Raw genomic sequence first — 11,014 nt, forward strand, 5'->3', positions numbered from 1 at the left:
GATCTGTAAGACAGGAAGAAAAATATGGTTGCACGTATGAGGTGGAGTGAGCATTGTATATGCTGCCATCATTCTCTGAGTTAGTTTAACTCCGTTATTTTTTTTTCTGAAAAAAAAAAGAAAAGAAAAAACCCCTCAAGCTTCCAATGCTTCCCTTCCTCCTTCCTACTTCAGGTGGTCTTGGGTGAAGAGAAGGCTAAAGTTTCTTTCCAGGAAGAGTGGTGGGCCTTGGGTCTGAGTTCTGTCTCAGGGCCTGGTGTCTGCTATGGGGAAGTCAGTCTGGCCTGGTCCCTGAGCACTTTGTACAGGGTCTCCTGAGGTGTGGCTGGTCCTGTCTTCTAAATCCCATTGCTCTTTCTGCTTGTTCTGCTTTTTAAGAGACCTAGATATTGGAGCCTCTTTGAACTGACCACAGCCCTAGAAGATTCCATCAGCCCCTTAGCCCCTCCGTGTCATCCTCCCAGGGGAGTATTTATTTATTTATTTATTTATTTATTTATTTATTTATTATAGTCACAGAGAGAGAGAGAGAGAGAGAGAGAGAGAGGCAGAGACACAGGCAGAGGGAGAAGCAGGCTCCATGCACCGGGAGCCCGACGTGGGACTCGATCCCGGGTCTCCAGGATCGCGCCCTGGGCCAAAGGCAGGCGCCAAACCGCTGCGCCACCCAGGGATCCCCCAGGGGAGCTTTTAAATCGCCTGCACATCTGCCTGGTTTCCTTTTCCACTATTTCTTTTCTTCTCGAGAGTTACTTAAAATTAATTTTATTTATTTTAATAGGTAAAGTAGTGTATTGGTTAGCTATTGCTGTGTAACAGACCACCCCCAAAATGCAATGATCTAAAACAATAACCATTTATTTAACTGGTGACTGTGGGTTGACAATTTTGCCTGGGCTCAGCTCCATGGTTCTCATTGCAGCTGGTTTTGGCTAGGATCGCTGCTGCATTTGAATTAGCAGCAGGCTGGCGAGGTGACTGCTGCTGCGGTTGGCTGACTATCGCCTGGACCCCCTCAGCTCTCTTCCACGTGGTCTCTCATTCTCCAGGAGGCTAGTCTGGCTTGTTCACATGAGAGGGGCAGTGTTTGGAGAGAGCAGAAGTTGCAAGATCACAGAAGTGTCACTCCTGCCACATTCTTTTGGCTGAAGCAAATCACAGACCAGATCAGATAGAAGGGATGGAAGGCAGATCGCACCTCTTGATAGAAGGAGCTGCAAAATCATATTGCCAAGGGTGTGGATGTAGGGAAAGGGTAGAGAATTGTGGACAGGGCACCAGGGTGGCTCAGTGGTTGAGTGTCTGCCTTTGGCTCAGAGTGTGATCCCGGGGTCCTGGGATCGAGTCCTTCATTGGGCTCCCCGCAGGGAGCCTGCTTTACCCTCTGCCTATGTCTCTGCCTCTCTCTCTCTGTGTCTCTCATGAATAAATGAATAAAAATCTTAAAAAAAAAAAGAATGGTGAACATTCTGGTAATTTACCTACCACGGGCATCCTTAGGGTGGAGAATTCACAGGATTCAAAATCTCCTTTATAGGGCTCCCAGATATCACCTTCCTTGGGGTTTGGCTATGGTTACCACTTTTGGAAATTTTAAGTCCTGCACTCTTTTGATCTATTTCTCAGAATCCAGGTTGGACATGGCCCCTGTGGCCCCCTGGATACCCTAGAAAGTCAGGCCATGGTCCTTTCTGCTCTAGGAATCTCTAAACATAGCTGGGGTTTCTATTACTCCATCCCCTGCCCTGAGTTCTGACCCCAGGGCATGGGGGTGCCGGGGCCTCTGGTGTCTCAATGCCTGTTCTTCTCCCTCTTTTTCTCACCACCCTTCACTAAAGTCCTAAGGGGGGGGGCATTCCCCTTCTTTTCCTCTGCAGGGACTTTCCTAACCTCAGCCCTCTCCTGAACACATGATCTTTGTTCTAGCTGGTTGCCTTCCTGGCCCCCTTCCCCAGGCAACAAATCTCAGGCTCTAGCTTTGGTAAGGGACAGAGCTACGCGGCAAGGAACCTGACTCCTGGGAGAGGGAGAAATGCACAAGAAAGTGCTTCAAAAATATTAGTCCTGGGGGATCCCTGGGTGGCTCAGAGGTTTAGCGCCTGCCTTTCGCCTAGGGTGCAATCCTGGAGTCCCAGGATCAAATCCTGCATCGGGCTCCGGGCATGGAGCCTGCTTCTCCCTCTGCCTGTGTCTCTGCCTCTCTCTCTCTCTGTCTATAATAAATAAGTAAATAAATCTTAAAAAAATTAGTCCTGTCCCCACTTATCTGTAACATGGACCCACACACAGCAGGGGGAGGGGCATTGGCTCCCCATAAGGGTTCAGCAAGGGTCAGGGTGCTGGGCGGTCAGAGGCAGTGATTGTAACTAGCTGGAGGAGTTAGCCCAATGTATTTTCAACAGGCACTTGCATGAAACACATCTATAATTTTTTTTAAAAAGGTTTTATTTATTTATTCATGAGAGACACAGAGAGAGAGAGCACGAGGCAGAGATATAGGCAGAGGAAGAAGCAGGCTCTATGCAGGGAGCCCAATGTGGGACTTGATCCTGGGACTCCAGGATCAGACCCTGAGCCAAAGGCAGATGCTTAACTACTGAACCACCCAGGTGTCCCAAAATACATCTATACTTATCCTGGCTTTTGTTTTTCTCCCCACCCACCAAAGAAAAATGAAACTTTGTTAAAACTACAGCTTCTTCAATGTTTACTGCAAAATGAAAAATGTAGTAAGCAAGTCTAGGGAAAACATTCAACCTCCTCAGCCATCGAAGAAATGCCAATTTAAAAACAAACACCAATTTAAAAAGCAGCAATATTGGTGTTCTTGTGATCAGGCTTTATCTCCATTCCTTTCTGTGTTCTCCTCTTTCTCAGAATCCCATTTTCCAGTGCTCTTTGCCAGCATTGCTCTGGATTAGGTTCTGCCCAGGGGAGGTGTTTGCATTAGATTTAGAAACTGAATGAGGAGAGGCATGGTTTCTCCTCTAGAAATGGAGAGAAGCAGATGTGGAGCATCAGCAGATGGTGAACATGAAGGTTGCAGGGGTCCCCAGGCTCCCCTCCGTAAACCACCTGTAAGCCACAGGCAGCTGTCATCACTGGTGGCGCTTCCCGGGCATCTTGCAGATTCCTGATTCTCCAGGTGCTAGCAGTGAGCTTGGGAGCTAAGGCAGTGAGGATTTCCAATAGTCTGTAAGCACCAAATCCCACATTTCTCCAGGGAACAAACAAGGATGCATGTTTTTTTATGGCCTAACCTTGAAAGTCAACCAGTATGATTTTTGCCATTCTCATCATTTGGGATGATTTGATATCTCATTAATACTGAAGCCTCTGAGGTCCTTGAATCTGACTTTCTACTATTTGAAACTTGTCCTGTCCTTGGCTTGGTTTGCCTTTCTTGTTCCTTGTCCTATTTTATGTCAAATCCCATGACATGCTTGTTGGTGTTGTTTGAAGGTTTATGAGGTATCACACACATAGTACTATATGCACGTGCACAAGTATTATGCATGGCTCACTGAATTTTTATACTTTATATATCTGGATACACCTGTGTAATCACCACCATGAGACATAGAAGGATCTTTCTTGTTCCTTCCCATTCAATCTCTGTGTAAAAGCCCTGACAGTTGTGTAAGAGCAGCAAACTGTGTCCTGCCTCTTTTTACAAGGGCACAAATCCCTTTCCTGAGGACTACACCCTCATGACCTAGTTGCCTCTTAAAGGCTCCACCTCCTAACACCATCACACTGGGAGTTAGACTTCAACTTAAGAATTTGAGGAGGACACAAATATTCTGTCCATGGCAAATGGCAGTTCAATGGGAGTGTGAGCTACCCAAGCAGACAGCAGGTGCGTGTTTCCAGGATGTTGGGAAAGATCATTGGACAGATGTGGCCATCCATTGACGTGAGCTAGACCTGGGCACTGGGAAGCTCCATACCTCCCCCTGTCCTTGGAATATGGACTCCACTTGCCTTTCCTGCTTCCAGAAGCTGCTCCAAGGACATAGCCTTGAGATAGTAATGTGATGGTAACATTTGTAAGACATATGTGACTGAACCAGTTAAAGCCACTATAGAAACTTTGAAGATTGGACAGTGGGATGCGGGGATCCATTCATCTCGCTGCCACCTGAGACAAGTCTTGTATGTAATTTCCTTTTGCTTAGCTCTGGGCATGAAGCCTGCTTAAGATTTTCTCTCTCTCTCCCTCTGCGCCACACCCCTTTTGTGCTCTAAACAAACAAACAAACAAACAAACAAACAAACAAACAAACAAAACTGCTGTTTACCAGTCTGGAGTGGCCTCCCTGTTTCTTTGGTCTTTCCCTGCCCTTTGTGCTTTTGGAGGCCAGTTTCAGATTACCCTGGGGAAGTTCCCCGAAAGAGTTGTGAACAGTTGCTGCTTTTTTTTTTCTTTTTTGTAACACAACTGCCTGACTGGTTTTCCATTTTTCATTCTCACCCATGGTGTACAGGTTTCCAATTTCCTCACCTGCACTTCTGTCCCTTTAAATAGTGGCTATCCTCATGGATGGGAGAGGGTAGCTAGCTCATGGTGGTTTTGATTCACATTTCTGCTTGGAGATGTTGACCATCTGTTTTCATATGCTTGTTGGCTATTTGTATGTCTTCTTCAGAGAAATGTTTATTCAAATCCTTATCCTTGCCCATTTTTGATCAGGTTATTCTTGTTGATTTGTGTAAGGTTTTTTTTTTTTTTAAGATTTTATTTATTTATTTATTTATGAGAGAGAGAGAGAGGGAGAGAGAGAGGCAGAGACACAGGCAGAGGGAGAAGCAGGCTCCATGCAGGAAGCCTGACGTGGGACTCGATCCTGGATCTCCAGGATCACACCCTGGACTGAAGGCGACACTAAACTGCTGAGCCACCCGGGCTGCCCTGATTTGTGTAAGTTTCTTATGTGTTCTAGATATTAACCCCTTATAGATACATGATTTGCAAATTTTTTCTTCCATTCCGTAGGCTGTTTCTTTTTTTTTTTTAAGATTTTTATTTATTTATTCATGACACACACACACACACACACACACACACACACTCACACACACACACACAGGCAGAGACACAGGCAGAGGGAGAAGCAGGCTCCATGCAGGGAGCCCAACGTGGGACTCCATCCCAGGTCTCCAGGATCACACCCTGGGCTGAAGGTGGCGCTAAACTGCTGAGCCACCTGGGCTGCCCCTCCAACTGGTTTTCATGGAACACATTATTTTCTCTCTTCCCACATTTTAATAATGGAAGAGTGTTGGAAATTTATAGGAACAAGACACATAGAGATTTGGTGTTTTGTGTGGTTGAGAAAATTGATGTTTTATGTGTTTGGATCCATTTAGATATTTTCCCGTAAAGTCAAATTGATGTTTATTTTTAAAAAAGAAAAGAAACTAAATAACTTTATACAATATCCCCACATTGTTGTAGCCTTTTCATCTTTTTATATACGTATTGAGCTATAACTGACCCAGCATAAAGTTCCCCCTTTTAGAGTGCACAGTTCAATGGTATATATTCAGAGTTGAGATGCATTGGACTTTATTTTATTTTATTTTGTGATTTTTAAAATAAATTTATTTTTTATTGGTCTTCAATTTGCCAACATATAGAATAACACCCAGTGCTCATCCCGTCAAGTGCCCACCTCAGTGCCCGTCACTCAGTCACCCCCACCCCCTGCCCTCCTCCCCTTCCACCACCCCTAGTTCGTTTCCCAGAGTTAGGAGTCTTTCATGTTCTGTATGTATAAACTTCTGACAATGTAGTCATAAAATGTGCCTGTTGGTGTCACTGCAGAGCTCTGCAGCCCAGGTTTTTACTGATGCCTTTCTCTCAATGTTCTGTACTTTATTGTGGCCAAGTTGGGCACAGGTAAATGTAATGCATCGGTCTCAAGGGAGATTGTCATTGCAGAAATAGAGCATAAATTCATCTTTGAGTTTCCAAAGCTGAGCTCCAGATGAAAGATGTGAAAGTTTGGTAAAACACAGTCTCCTGTAGAGGCAGTCTGTCCCTATTTCCTCGCATCCCCTTACACACATTTCTGAGACTTTGCAACATTGCCCCATCTGTTGGGGAGAGGATGGGAGATGGAGGTAACGAACACTGGTGGGGTTCTGGGAAGGGTCCTGTGACCTGCTCCTCCTGAAAACCACAGCTCCAATTTGGATGGATTGGAGAGTCAGGACTCAGGCCTTCCTTCTTGGTGACATGGCTTGTGGAGTTCCTGCCTCGGTCTGGCCTGGCAGTGGAAGAACAGATCTGGATATGTGCTTTGCCTGAGTGGAGAGGACTTGAAACCACCCTGCAGAGTTTCCTGGGGTCCCAGAGTAGCCAGATTTTCTAATGTGCTGAGGAGGATTGTGGGCAAAGCTGAAAGCCAGCAGAAGTAGGGAAGCCCTGAGATCAAGAAAAAGTTAATTCTAGGGTCCCTTGTATGTCTGTAGTTAAAGTTAGCACAGGGTGATGGACGTGCTAGCACATGCTGGCATAGACTGAAGTCACAGAGGCAACTTAGATACTACTGGGGATGGAGAGATTGAGGGAAGCCTGATTTGATGGAGGATAACCTGAATATCAAGATTAAGTCCCTGGAAAGGGTGCTTAAAATAAATATTATGTTAAATCATGGAAAAGTTAAAAAATGTAATACTTTAATAAAAAAGATTTTATTTATTTATTTGAGAGAGAGAGAGAGAGCGAGAGAGAGAGATAGACATGAGTGGGAGAGGGACAAGCAGATTCCTTGCTGAGTGTGGAGCCTGATGCGGGGCTCAGTACCGGGACCCTGAGATCATGACCTGTGCCAAAGTCAGATGGTTAACCGACTGAGCCACCCAGGTGCACCCCCCTCCCCCAATGTAATACTTCTTGCACACTTGGAATGGTGGCTTGAGAGTTGCATCAAAATTTAGTTGCATTCGGTTAATCATGTTACCTAATTGCTCCAAGGCACACACAGCTTCCCTGTTTGTCAGCAGGGGGTTGGGAGGAAAGGTTGGACTAGGTGTATCAGGAGCTTTTCCAGCTCAGCTTGATCAGGATGTGTGTCAGCATCTCTCAGCTGTTTCACTGCCCACTTGTGAATATTTTTCTTATATGTTACTTCTTTGCGTTCCTCTCCCCAATGTCCAGTGAGATTATCGAGAGTCACCAGGCTAGCCCAGGGTGATAAGAGAAGGGGGACATTCTCAGCCCCAGCAGAGATCATATGAAAATGCAAAAGAAAAAATATATACAATCCTGCCATCATGATAGATGAAATATTTTGTCCTTCTGCTCCCCTTTCCAAGTCATGCCTATGGGTACCCCTTTTGTACCAGAGCCTAGAGTCTATGCTGTGCCCAAGGACTTTTAGGAGGCAAGAAGGATGGAGAAGTAAAAGCTGCCCTAGCAACCAGCTTTACAGACCCCATGACTCTAAAAATATCTCTCCAGCTCTGACCCTTCTCTTGAACCTAAGACCTATATGTTCATCTGCCTACTCAACATTGGCACTTGGATGATGAACAAACATTGTATTTAACATGTTCATTTAAGATGTTCAAAATTTGCTTTCCTAGGAGTCATAGTGATTTCTAAAAATGTATATCTGATCTCATAATTTATTCTGTGGATTAAAACTCTCTAATGTCTTTCCTTTCTTTTTTGAGTGAAATCCAAACCCCCATCATGGCCAACAGCCCTGTGTGATTGTCTCCTGCCCATCTCCTCAGCATTGCTCCATGTCCCACTACTCTCCAATGCCAGCCCCACTGGCCTGCTCCCGCTTCAGGGGGAGGTTCCAAATTCCTTTATAGCTTAGGTCTTGGTGCAATGGGTTCTGATAACAGGAGTTTATTTCCCCAGGCTCTGGCAACTTTCAGATAGCAGCTCAAATATTCCCTTTTCAGAAAGGCTTTCAATACTGTTCTTTCTGTCTTTCTTTTAAGATTTTACCTATTTATTTGCCAGAGAGAGAGCGATTAAGAGAAAGAGCATGAGTGGGGTGAGGGGCAGAGGGAGAAGCAGACTCCCCACTGAGCAGGGAGCCCAATCCCAGGGGCTCAATCCCAGGACCCCCAGGATCATGACCTGAGCTGAGGGCAGAAGCTTAACCGACTGGACCACCCAGGCACACCTCTACTATTTTTTCTAGATAGCTATCACTTAATTCCTGATTCCGTGGAGCTGTCATTGCAATCTGCAGTATTTGTGCACCCCTCTATTTTCTTCAGGACACATATCACATTCTTCTTCCTTCCTTCCTAACTTCTCCCTTCCTCCCTTCCTCCCTGACATCTTCCCCCCATTTGTCCTTCCTTCTTTTCCTTCTTTGTAACTGTCCTCATTTGACTGTAAACTCCACAAAGGTAGGGACCATCCCTACCAGTGTTCACCAGTGTTTCCTCTGTGTTGAAATAGTGCCTGCTACAGAGTATAAACTCAGTAATGTTTGTGAGATAAATGAAGGCATTATCTTCTTTGCAATGAGGCATTATTTGTGTGGAAGCTCTGGGCTTGCTCAGGACATAAGCTTTCTCTGAAAGGAAGAGGCATCTTTATTTATGTTCAAGCTGGGACTCTTCTGACTGCTTCCTTTTCCCTCTAGTGTCAAAGTATGAGACACTGGGATAGTCACTGTCACCTTCTCGAGGTAGGACTTGGATTGAGGAACTATCTGAAATTGTTTTTTTAATGTATTTTTAAAATTGAACTATAATGGATACCTGAAATTTTCTTTTCTTTTCTTTTTTTAAGATTTTATTTATTTATTCATGAGAGAGAGAGACAGAGACAGAGACAGAGACAGAGACACAGGCAGAAGGAGAAGCAGGCTCCATGCAGGGAACCCGACTTGGGACTGGATCCCGGGTCTCCAGGATCACACCCCAGGCCGAAGGCGGAGCTAAACCATTGAGCCACCAAGGATGCCGGGATATCTGAAATTTTTGAGCAAATGTTTGGCAAAGACCATTCTGAGGTCTGTGTAGTATATGGATTGGAGACTCTAGAGTGAGAATCTTGAGGAGGCTCTTTGTGTGACCTAGGTATATGCTGATTGGGGTCTGAGCAACGTGAAGATGGACAGGAGGGAGAAGTCATGGGACTTGGTACCCAGGGTGTCTAGGACACAAAATATGACGTGGCAAGTCTTTGCTGTCCTTGATGAACCCAGAGAGTGTCTCTAAATTTTGCTCCCTAGGCACTTTACTGGTTTCATCCTTCTCCTGGCCCTGCTTCTGGGGGCGGGGAGCTGTGGGGCAGGGAGGCCAGGGCATCCCAGAGCTCCCAGCATGAGAGGCTGGGGATGGGGATATTGAAGTGGAAGCTGCTCTACTGTGAGTAGAAATTGTTGAAGAGGAGATTCATGTCTGAGAGGTAATGTAGTTTGGGGTTCAGCCCCTCCAACTCTGTGACTACAAAGATTCAAGGCCACAGTGAAACAAACGCAGTAGGATGCCTGTTTCCCCTAGGTATATTGATCTTTCTACAGAGAGCCTTTTTCCAGAAGTTGGCCTACACTTCCTCCCCCAGATCTTTACCAGGGCCATTTTTTTCTTTTTTTTTTTTTTTAATTGGAGTTCAATTTGCCAACATATAACATAACACCCAGTGCTCATCCCGCCAAGTGCCCCCCTCAGTGCCCATCACCCAGTCACCCCAACCCCCCTTCCACTACTCCTTGTTCATTTCCCAGAGTTAGGTGTCTCTCATGTTTTGTCACCTTCACTGATATTTTCACTCATTTTCTCTCCTTTCCCTTTATTCCCTTTCACTAATTTTTATATTCTCTAAATGAATGAGACCATATAATGTTTGTCCTTTTCCGATTGACTTATTTCACTCAGCATAATACCCTCCAGGTCCCTCCATGTCGAAGCAAATGGTGGGTATTCATCGTTTCTAATGGCTGAGGAATATTCCATTGTATACATAGACCACATCTTCTTTATCCATTCATCTTTTGATGGACACCGAGGCTCCCAGGGCTGTTTTGGGACTAAGGACTAACCCTAGATCCACTCCACGACTGGAAAAGTGCAGGTGTCCTTCCTTTCTGTTCTCTAGAGAGGTACAGAGTGGGATTTAGTGTAGAACGCAGGACTGAAAGATTGGGAAGCAGTAGAATGATGATGAGTTAAAGTCTCCCCATCTGCCCATAGACAGTAGGCAGTATAGCTCCCTGGAAACCACCGAGCAAAGCTGGGTTTGAGTCTGATTTTTTTTGGTTCCATAATGTGTTATCTGAGTCATACTGAGTAGGTTTCTTCAGATCCCTCACCTGCAAATTGGGGAATGGTGCACATCTTGTGGGACTAGTATAAATAGGACTGTATGTGAAGTGCTGGACCTGGGGTGACTATGCTCTCCTCCTAATGTGGATTCATAAATGTCATAATAGGAAGGGAACTTGGGGGCTTTTTAGGTATTGTCTTTCCATTTATTTTTCCTTTGGATCTTAAGTACATAGAATTATACCTATCATAATTCTAGCTTCATGACACAGTCATCATTGATCCATGCATGACCCTCTTTTATTAATCTACTTACCCATCTATCCATCCATTTACTCTCTCTCTCTCCATCCGTTCCTTCCAATAATCAGTCCATCTACCTATCTACTGACATATCTATTTATCAACTTACACTGTTATTCTATTTTTAAATTTATAATGATATACACATTCATGAAGCTACCACTCAGAATGGAAGCTAGAATCCTGATACTAACTTCCAACTACCTATACATACCCACCCTTTTCATTCTTTTCCCTTCCCCTACCTCAGGCTACCATTTAAAATCTTGAGTTCAGGGATGCCTGGGTGGGTCAGTGGTTTAGTGTCTGCCTTCGGCCTAGGGTGTGATCCTGGAGTCCTGGGATCAAGTCCCACATTGGTCTCCCTGCATGGATCCTGCTTCTCCCTCTGCCAGTGTCTCTACCATTCTCTCCCTCTCTCTCTCTCTCTCTCTTTCTCTGTCTTTCATGAGTAAATAAATAA

The sequence above is a fragment of the Vulpes vulpes genome, chromosome 14 (genome assembly GCF_048418805.1).
Source record: "Vulpes vulpes isolate BD-2025 chromosome 14, VulVul3, whole genome shotgun sequence".
Classification (NCBI taxonomy): domain Eukaryota; kingdom Metazoa; phylum Chordata; class Mammalia; order Carnivora; family Canidae; genus Vulpes; species Vulpes vulpes.